Source organism: Aedes albopictus, chromosome 2 (genome assembly GCF_035046485.1).
Source record: "Aedes albopictus strain Foshan chromosome 2, AalbF5, whole genome shotgun sequence".
NCBI lineage: Eukaryota > Metazoa > Arthropoda > Insecta > Diptera > Culicidae > Aedes > Aedes albopictus.
In genome coordinates, this window is record NC_085137.1 from 453,208,235 (window position 1) to 453,220,079 (window position 11,845).

An 11,845-nucleotide genomic window follows, 5' to 3' on the forward strand; every position below is an offset into this window, starting at 1 on the left:
CAAGAATCCTCTAATAAGCTCAGCAAACTCAAATATTCATTAGAATTCCCAAATAATCACAAAATATCGAGGAATACTCTAAAACTCTTCAAGAATCCTCGAATAAGCTCAGCAAACTCAAATATTCATTAAAATTCCCAAATAATCACATAATATCGAGGAATACTCTAAAACTCTTCAAGAAGCATCGAGCAAGCTCAGTGAACTCAAACATTCATCTGAATTTCTCAGTTATCGTAAAATCGAGGAAAACTCTCCAATTCATCAAGAATCCTTGAATAAGCTCAGCAAACTCAGATATTCATAAGTATTCCTAAATAATAACAAAATATCGAGGAATACTCTAAAACTCTTCAAGAAGCCTCGAGCAAGCTCAGTGAACTCAAACATTCATCTGAATTTCTCAGTTATCGTAAAATCGAGGAAACTCCTAACATTCTTCAAGAATCCTCGAATAAGCTCAGCAAACTCAAATATTCATTAGAATTCCCAAATAATCACAAAATATCGAGGAATACTCTAAAACTCTTCAAGAATCCTCGAATAAGCTCATCAAACTCAAATATTCATTAGAATTCCCAAATAATCACAAAATATCGAGGAATACTCTAAAACTCTTCAAGAATCCTCGAATAAGCTCAGCAAACTCAAATATTCATTAAAATTCCCAAATAATCACATAATATCGAGGAATACTCTAAAACTCTTCAAGAATCCTCTAATAAGCTCAGCAAACTCAAATATTCATTAGAATTCCCAAATAATCACAAAATATCGAGCAATACTCTAAAACTCTTCAAGAATCCTCGAATAAGCTCAGCAAACTCAAATATTCATTAAAATTCCCAAATAATCACATAATATCGAGGAATACTCTAAAACTCTTCAAGAAGCCTCGAGCAAGCTCAGTGAACTCAAACATTCATCTGAATTTCTCAGTTATCGTAAAATCGAGAAAAACTCCTAACATTCTTCAAGAATCCTCGAATAAGCTCAGCAAACTCAAATATTCATTAGAATTCCCAAATAATCACAAAATATCGAGGAATACTCTGAAACTTTTCAAGAATCCTCGAATAAGCTCGGCAAACTCAAATATTCATTAGAATTCCCAAATAATCACAAAATATCGAGGAATACTCTAAAACTCTTCAAGAATCCTCGAATAAGCTCAGCAAACTCAAATATACATTAAAATTCCCAAATAATCACATAATATCGAGAAATACTCTAAAACTCTTCAAGAAGCATCGAGCAAGCTCAGCAAACTCAAATATTCATTAGAATTCCCAAATAATCACAAAATATCGAGGAATACTCTGAAACTCTTCAAGAATCCTCGAATAAGCTCAGCAAACTCAAATATTCATTAAAATTCCCAAATAATCACATAATATCGAGGAATACTCTAAAACTCTTCAAGAATCCTCTAATAAGCTCAGCAAACTCAAATATTCATTAGAATTCCCAAATAATCACAAAATATCGAGGAATACTCTAAAACTCTTCAAGAATCCTCGAATAAGCTCAGCAAACTCAAATATTCATTAAAATTCCCAAATAATCACATAATATCGAGGAATACTCTAAAACTCTTCAAGAATCCTCTAATAAGCTCAGCAAACTCAAATATTCATTAGAATTCCCAAATAATCACAAAATATCGAGGAATACTCTAAAACTCTTCAAGAATCCTCAAATAAGCTCAGCAAACTCAAATATTCATTAAAATTCCCAAATAATCACAAAATATCAAGGAATACTCTGAAACTCTTCAAGAATCCTCGAATAAGCTCAGCAAACTCAAATATTCATTAAAATTCCCAAATAATCACATAATATCGAGGAATACTCTAAAACTCTTCAAGAAGCATCGAGCAAGCTCAGTGAACTCAAACATTCATCTGAATTTCTCAGTTATCGTAAAATCGAGGAAAACTCTCCAATTCTTCAAGAATCCTTGAATAAGCTCAGCAAACTCAGATATTCATAAGTATTCCTAAATAATAACAAAATATCGAGGAATACTCTAAAACTCTTCAAGAATCCTCGAATAAGCTCAGCAAACTCAAATATTCATTAAAATTCCCAAATAATCACAAAATATCAAAGAATACTCTAAAACTCTTCAAAAATCCTCGAATAAGCTCAGCAAACTCAATTATTCATTAAAATTCCCAAATAATCACATAATATCGAGGAATACTCTAAAACTCTTCAAGAAGCCTCGAGCAAGCTCAGTGAACTCAAACATTCATCTGAATTTCTCAGTTATCGTAAAATCGAGGAAAACTCCTAACATTCTTCAAGAATCCTCGAATAAGCTCAGCAAACTCAAATATTCATTAGAATTCCCAAATAATCACAAAATATCGAGGAATACTCTGAAACTTTTCAAGAATCCTCGAATAAGCTCGGCAAACTGAAATATTCATTAGAATTCCCAAATAATCACAAAATATCGAGGAATACTCTGAAACTTTTCAAGAATCCTCGAATAAGCTCGGCAAACTCAAATATTCATTAGAATTCCCAAATAATCACAAAATATCGAGGAATACTCTAAAACTCTTCAAGAATCCTCGAATAAGCTCAGCAAACTCAAATATTCATTAAAATTCCCAAATAATCACATAATATCGAGAAATACTCTAAAACTCTTCAAGAAGCATCGAGCAAGCTCAGCAAACTCAAATATTCATTAGAATTCCCAAATAATCACAAAATATCGAGGAATACTCTGAAACTCTTCAAGAATCCTCGAATAAGCTCAGCAAACTCAAATATTCATTAAAATTCCCAAATAATCACATAATATCGAGGAATACTCTAAAACTCTTCAAGAATCCTCTAATAAGCTCAGCAAACTCAAATATTCATTAGAATTCCCAAATAATCACAAAATATCGAGGAATACTCTAAAACTCTTCAAGAATCCTCGAATAAGCTCAGCAAACTCAAATATTCATTAAAATTCCCAAATAATCACATAATATCGAGGAATACTCTAAAACTCTTCAAGAATCCTCTAATAAGCTCAGCAAACTCAAATATTCATTAGAATTCCCAAATAATCACAAAATATCGAGGAATACTCTAAAACTCTTCAAGAATCCTCAAATAAGCTCAGCAAACTCAAATATTCATTAAAATTCCCAAATAATCACAAAATATCAAGGAATACTCTGAAACTCTTCAAGAATCCTCGAATAAGCTCAGCAAACTCAAATATTCATTAAAATTCCCAAATAATCACATAATATCGAGGAATACTCTAAAACTCTTCAAGAAGCATCGAGCAAGCTCAGTGAACTCAAACATTCATCTGAATTTCTCAGTTATCGTAAAATCGAGGAAAACTCTCCAATTCTTCAAGAATCCTTGAATAAGCTCAGCAAACTCAGATATTCATAAGTATTCCTAAATAATAACAAAATATCGAGGAATACTCTAAAACTCTTCAAGAATCCTCGAATAAGCTCAGCAAACTCAAATATTCATTAAAATTCCCAAATAATCACAAAATATCAAAGAATACTCTAAAACTCTTCAAAAATCCTCGAATAAGCTCAGCAAACTCAATTATTCATTAAAATTCCCAAATAATCACATAATATCGAGGAATACTCTAAAACTCTTCAAGAAGCCTCGAGCAAGCTCAGTGAACTCAAACATTCATCTGAATTTCTCAGTTATCGTAAAATCGAGGAAAACTCCTAACATTCTTCAAGAATCCTCGAATAAGCTCAGCAAACTCAAATATTCATTAGAATTCCCAAATAATCATAAAATATCGAGGAAGACTCTAAAACTCTTCAAAAATCCTCGAATAAGCTCAGCAAACTCAAATATTCATTAAAATTCCCAAATAATCACAAAATATCAAAGAATACTCTAAAACTCTTCAAAAATCCTCGAATAAGCTCAGCAAACTCAATTATTCATTAAAATTCCCAAATAATCACATAATATCGAGGAATACTCTAAAACTCTTCAAGAAGCATCGAGCAAGCTCAGTGAACTCAAACATTCATCTGAATTTCTCAGTTATCGTAAAATCGAGGAAAACTCTCCAATTCTTCAAGAATCCTTGAATAAGCTCAGCAAACTCAGATATTCATAAGTATTCCTAAATAATAACAAAATATCGAGGAATACTCTAAAACTCTTCAAGAATCCTCGAATAAGCTCAGCAAACTCAAATATTCATTAAAATTCCCAAATAATCACAAAATATCAAAGAATACTCTAAAACTCTTCAAAAATCCTCGAATAAGCTCAGCAAACTCAATTATTCATTAAAATTCCCAAATAATCACATAATATCGAGGAATACTCTAAAACTCTTCAAGAAGCCTCGAGCAAGCTCAGTGAACTCAAACATTCATCTGAATTTCTCAGTTATCGTAAAATCGAGGAAAACTCCTAACATTCTTCAAGAATCCTCGAATAAGCTCAGCAAACTCAAATATTCATTAAAATTCCCAAATAATCACATAATATCGAGGAATACTCTGAAACTTTTCAAGAATCCTCGAATAAGCTCGGCAAACTGAAATATTCATTAGAATTCCCAAATAACCACAAAATATCGAGGAATACTCTAAAACTCTTCAAGAATCCTCGAATAAGCTCAGCAAACTCAAATATTCATTAGAATTCCCAAATAATCATAAAATATCGAGGAAGACTCTAAAACTCTTCAAAAATCCTCGAATAAGCTCAGCAAACTCAATTATTCATTAAAATTCCCAAATAATCACATAATATCGAGGAATACTCTAAAACTCTTCAAGAAGCCTCGAATAAGCTCTGTGAACTCAAATATTATCCAAATTGATTGACGCATGACAAAATTCGGTTAACATTTGGAAGTGGCCACATACCATGGGGCATAAATTTAGGGTATTGCTCAGTGTATCTGAACAGGAAAGTCATAAGTGAATTGACTTCTAACTAACTTGATATATTATTTAGTATTAGTAAGTTGTGCATTTGTGGTATATATTCGAGCAGTCAAAGCGTGTTCCACTAAACGCACCGTGGGAGCAAACGCAGAGCAACATACAGAGGATCATCATTGTGAGCAACATAGGGTTGCCATCTTTGGCTAAACGAAGTTCGAGATTGGAATAAAACTTTTTTCGGTCGAGCCAGGATCTTTTCTCATTGGATAATATATTCTGGACTTCCTTGGTTATAGAGTGAATTCCTCACAAACGAAAAATGATCGATTGGCAAAGTAAGCTCTCAACCAATAACCGAGGAAGTTCTCATAGAAAACTAAAGCAGGCTCAATTCCATTTTGGTCGTTACTTTAGAAAGATGAAAAATATTCTAAAGCGAAATAAATAACTATATGTAATATGTAAATATTATTGTTAGAAATGCAACTATGCGTGTTATGCGCATGACCAATCCTGGTAACCCTGAACCCCACCACAATTCCATGTGCTCTTGTTTGTCTGTTACGAGCGGAGAAAATGAGAAAATAATTTCTCTCATATGAGAGAAGTTTCATCACAATTTTTAGATTTTTACTGAAATGAAATGTAGACTACTAAAAATGTACCATAGTTAGCGTACTTTTTTTTGGACTAAAATGATCATAAGAAATATCCTCAGAGATTGTCGGGACGATTTTGCGATCAAATGCCTCTAACTACTTCAAATATTAGAAACAAGTGTCAAGGTGGCGAAAACAGCTTTTGACAACAGTTTACTCTTTTCTAATAAATTCAAATTTGGCTAAGTCTAAGATCATGAAATTTTCACTGAATATTCTAAAATATATTTTGAAGAGATTGTCTTGTGGAAATTGTAATATTTGGCTTCATATTCGAGATATTACGATTGAAGTTCCCAAAATCGAAGAATCCTCTCTCTCTCACGAGGAGCGTGACCTCAGACCTTATTCGCCTTGACGGAACTCTTTGAGAGAATTGCTCTGTGCGTGAAAACATTTTTTTTAACATGGGAAAGGATAGGAGCTGCATTTTCAAATGCTTCTAAAATATTTTAGGGACTTCAGATTGAAAAAAGAGTTAATGTTTTGCAATATACTTTCAATTAGCTACACTATAACTGGTTTTAGACAAAATGTTTTTAAATCACAATGTTATGTCTATAATATAGCGTATCAAAATCTCATTCGATAACATTAAGAACGTTTTGCTTAAAAAAATTTCTATAAAGAATTAGAAGCATTTGAAAATGCAGCTCCTATCCTTTCCCATGTTAAAAAAAATTGTTTTCACGCACAGCGCAATTCTCTCAGAGAGCCTCCGTCAAGGCGAATACGCGCCGAGGCTACAGCACTTGAACCATTCCATATTCCTTTTCCACCCATATGCGAACGCCCTTACGTTGCGCATATTGGGATAGGACCACCAAGGCACACAAAACGCCGACCTTGCGAAGATGCACAAATTGCTCAATCACACACTCCAGTTGTCTCATTCTAACCAATGTGTAAAATAGAATAAGCCAAATATTGTCATCATAGCTATAAAAACCCAAAGAGAACCGAAATACAGAGGATTGATTATCGAACCGTCAAAGCTTTTACTTGCGGTCCTTGCTGGCGATAGCTCTCGAGCTCGCCATAGTTTGGATACCGTCTACAAAAGAAAAAGACCTTCTCCGATACATCAAAGAAAGTTATCACATGGTGCAGTCATCGCAAGCACTGACATGTGCGTCGAATGGAACTGCTGCTCTGTGGCAAAAGAGGCTTGGCCACATTAACTACGACAATCAACAAAGGATGAAGCGTGGATTGGTTTCCGGCATCGAATACGCATGCGAGCAGAGGAGAATATCAAAATAATAACAACTGAATCTCAAATATGACAATGATTTTATTGCCCCTTTCCGGCTATACCAGTCGGCTAGTATGTCTGAAATAGACGTAAAAACTTGAAGTATTTTTAGGCAAAGTACGTTTGATTGGCAAATTATGTCTGAATCTCAAAACTTGTTTTTTTTTTCTTGGCTTGTTATTATTAACTTATTGAGGCATAACTTTTCCATAACAGGTTTTGTTGGGCAATCTTATTTTGTTGTGATCCTGCTATTGGTATATTTTCTTTAAATATCATTTTAATAAGATGTTTTGTTGTAGAACAAGTTCAGTTATTATTATATTATTGAGAGTGCACCATTATTTGATCATCAATAGCACAACAATAAAGTTTTGCAATCACAACTACACCATGCGAGATTTACAGCAAAATAATTGAAAAAAGTTAACATTTTCTGATTTCCATACAAAAAGAATTACTTGTAATTTTTATTTTTATTTAGTTCGATCCATTTCAGTGGAAAAAATGTAGAATTTCCAAAGAATTTCAGTTAATTCTATTTTGGAAATAAAAAGTGAACAACCATTATTTTTTTATTATTTTTTTCCTGTTAAATAGCTCAATCTTAGGGATAACTACCTACCTTGCGAGGATAAAGAAACTTTGTTATGATTCTGATATTAAAACTCATTTTGCATCCATATTGTTATCAATAACTTTTTAATTTCAAAATTTGTTATTGAAACATTGTATATATTCACTGTTATTAAGTTGTTATGAAACTAACAAAACCTGTTATTTAACTGGTCTTCGAGGAATATTTTTTGTTATGATTTTTGTTATTTTGCCGCTTATGACATACCAGTTTATAGCATGATATGTTTGTTATGTTAATAGGGTGCGTGTACCAATCATGGCACTACCTAAGGAATGCTATTTATACAAAAATAACGAGAAGACCAACGAATGTCATCAATTAGTTAAAAGACAGTTTAGTTTCCATACTTTACAGGAAAAATATAGAAATGGCACTAAAACTACTTTTAGTATTGATTACAGCGTGTGCCAGTGATAGGAACCCTGTACCAGTTATGGCTACATCTTTTAACTTCGGTTCCTTTTCGCACTATTTGCATGCATTCCTTATGGGATTAGCCATAACTGGTACACTATGGCGAAAAAGGGTGCAAGGAAGCCGAAATTTTGAGGAAAATGATTTATTTCTACCATGATTTGAGGAAAATGTGGAGTTTAAATGAGTGCGACTATCGTTTGCGAACGTGATCTGTTGTTCACAAAATTTTTCTTGTTTATTTACATCGCTACAGGGTGAAAATTAACTATGGCGAATAATTGGTACTATTGCCATAATTGTTACACTTACCCTAACATGAAAATAACTCTATGCGATACTCAGTTATTTAGCGAAAATAACACATTAGGGGTATTCACTAAACAGATTAAATTGCTGCGTAAGCCATGATTTTCTGCTTATTTGAAATGTTTCATGATATTGCGAATGAAATAATCGAAGTTTGCCTTGGTGATCGCGACGTTTAATCAGTTTAATCAGTTTACGCTGTTAAGCGGGGCAGAGCCGCCCCGGAGCAACGGCAAGTGCAAGGTATGCGCTATGGGTAAGCAGACACTTTTGCCGTTCAGCAAATCCGGTTCACGAGCGTCGGATCTACTCGAGGTGGTCCATTCGGATATCTGTGGTCCGATGGAAGCCAAATCGCTGGATGGCAGCCGCTACTACTTGACCTTCACGGATGACAAGTCTCGTCTAATCTTCGCATATTTCCTGGAAGAAAAATCAGCACAGAGTGTATATGAAGCATTTGAAGATTTTCGTTGCATGGCTGAGCGACACACAGGGGAGAAGCTGAAAATGATACGAACCGACAATGGCAAGGAATTCACGAACCGGAAGTTAGAGGATCATTCGAAGCGTCTGGGAATCCGTCACCAAACAACGGCGGGCTACACACCTGAACAAAATAATCTGGCGCGAGTCAGCAGGATCATCGTCGAACGAGCACGGTGTATGCTTTTCGGAGCGGGGCTGCCGAAAACGTTTTGGGCTGAAGCAACAGCACAGACAAACAGACATACCACTCAAATCGCAAGCGTCGCACGATTTACCTGTCATTTTGAAAATGCAGTGTGGTTCGGACTGCATTCGCATGTGTCACGGTGGCGCTGCTGTTTCTACATATCGTCTCACTTTTGGAGAGAAATGAACGCGACGCCGATCAATATTTACATAAAATGACTCAATCATGAACTTTTGTTCATCTTTCATGAATAGGTAACATCACGGGGGAGTCATCTACTAAATTATTACATCGAGCCGAGGGATAGTACACCTGCAAACGAATGCTTCGGATTGTGCATTATAGAGGGTGCTAGTGTGATGCCTAACGATGTTTTTGTAAAAAAAAATTCTAAGTAATATGTCTGTTTGTCTGTGGCAACAGTAACGGCCGTGTACCTCATAAATCGGTTGCCAAGGGGCAACACAAGAGGAAGTTTTTAGCGACAGGAAGCTAAACCTGGCTCACGTACGGGTTTTTAATTCAAAGGAAATCAAAGAAGATCATCAAGAGTCGAGATGTTAGGGTTTGGGTACTATTAGTGGGCCCCCTAAGCCATCGAAATTTACTTCTGCGGCTTTTTAGCTATGTTAAGGCAGTGGATTGTTCCAAAGTAGATTGTTTTAACAAGTTTCACGTCCCCTCTTTATGTTAAGACCGTCAAACATACAACAATAATAAATTATTCCAGTGAAATACGCATTTGAAAATACGCATCGATGTTGCCTATAATGGACACCACCGGGGTCCATTATAGGATTATTTACAAATATCTTGGCGCCTATAGTGGACCCCCTATTTGATTTCCATGTAAGCTGTCACGCTGCCGACGGTGCCTATAGTGGACCCTCCCTGAGTGTGCGTATAGTGGACCCTTTTGAGTGTTTACATTCAATAAATAGTTAAAATAACCGATTGTTGCGGCCACTGGGTCATTTGTTTGCCAGGAACTGCTGTGTTGCAATGTAATTTATGTTCCCCCGGTGGAAGTTGCTTGGAAACAGTTGATTTGGGCATTTACATATATTCAAGTTTTTCTAAAGGGGGTCCACTATAGGCGCAGGGTCCACTACTAGCACACAACCCCTACTTTCGTTAGCGAAGCAGAAGACAAACCGCCATCTTCTAATAACATGCAGCTTGCGGTTCTGCGAAAAGTCGTTAGACTGGATCTGGGGGATGCATTTCCAGTACCCGAGGTGTCCGAATCGGAAACAACCGAGACAAGACACGTCGAAGATGACCGGGTGCCTGCGGAAGAAAATCGGTCATGCTCTGAAGATGAGGATTTGCTTGACCCAATCAGTGACATGACAAACTCTGCGCTCCCTCCGCGACCATCTTCAAATCCACCTCTGTCGCAGGCGTTGGCGTTGCGGCGCAGTGGACGGGAGCGCTACCTACCAGGCAAGTTAAAAGATTTCATTCCGAGTAGAGGACTTTCTATCGATCAATTTTCAGACCACCAACCCGAGTCTGATGGAAATGTGGATGCAATCGACCTGCCTGGGCAGGTCAGCCTACAGCTAGTGGCCCGCAACAGGGACTAGCAGCGAAACGACAACCGCCAATCGGTGGTGATCCACGTACCCCGTCTGAAGCACTGTAGGGAGGGACATAAAGCGAAACTGTGGAAGCAAGCGATGGACGACGAGTATCAGGCGCCGATCGAAAACAACACTTGGGAGCTGGTAGAACTACCGCGGGCCGGAAAGCCTTCGGCAGCAAGTGGATATTCAGATCGAAGGAGGACGAAAAAGGTAACATAGTGCGACACAAAGCAAGACTGGTTGCTCAAGGCTTCAACCAGAAGTTCGGCGTAGATTTCAACGAAGTCTCGTCCCGTCGTCAAGCAGGTGACCCTCAGGACGTTACTCGCGGTAGCCAGTCGTCGCGGAATGTTTGTGAAGCACATGGACGTGAATACCGCATACCTGCATGGGAAATTGTATGAAACCATCTACATGCGGCAGCCGGAAGGATAGGGCATGGGAGGCCCAAAAACGGTGTGCATGCTCAAAAGGAGCATATACGGGCTCAAGCAATCCGCACGAGTGTTGAACCACAGCATCGATGCAGTCCCACGAAAAATGGGTTTCGTTCCACCATCAGCAGACCCATGTGAAGTGAATTCTGGTGTGATTCGGTCAACTTGTCCAGACGCTAAGAAGAAGAAGGAGAAAGAATATCCGTTCGCCGCGTTCACCGGGAGTCCGGAGACGATGAGACTCAGGGAGGAAAAGTGTTAAAAGCTGATGGGCAACGAAGAGCTCAAGGTGATCGTGATGGAGTGGACGAAGCAGATGCACGTTGGACGGTTCATCGTAACGCTAAAAAGTGCTGAACGTTGATCCAAAATTGGTGAGATTGTTCCTTTAAAGTCTACAATTATTCTTCTGCGCCATACATAAATGTTTGAGTTCTCATATAGAGGATCTTTCAAAAGGGGGAGGGGTGTCGAATAATCGTGAAAATTTCCTTGCATAATAAATTGACAGCCCCTAACTGAATCTAGGCAGTACCGTAGTTAGCTATGATTGAGCATTAGAATTGAAAAAAAGAACAGCACTGGAATGTTAATCAAATGAGATAATGAGAGCTGTGGTTACTATCTGGTCTCTGGCTTATCACAAACTAGGACATATTTTTTTCGAAAGCTTAAATGACCACGTTGTCCGCGTCGGTTTTCTTCGAGTACAGTTTCGTAATTTCGCGGGTGTTGATGTGTTTTTCTTCCGTTTCTTATTTTCGTTAACCTCGTTTTACGCGAACTATTTTTGATATAAAAAAATGAAATGGCTGGTAGCCATCCGGTAGTTAAAATATAGTGATCGGGGCGTGAGTGTGGAATTCGGGATCAGCAGTACGACGCCAGTAGCAGTAGATGGGGGGTTTTCTCGAATTGATTATGCGGTGGATATTATTCCCTAACATGTCGCGTATGTG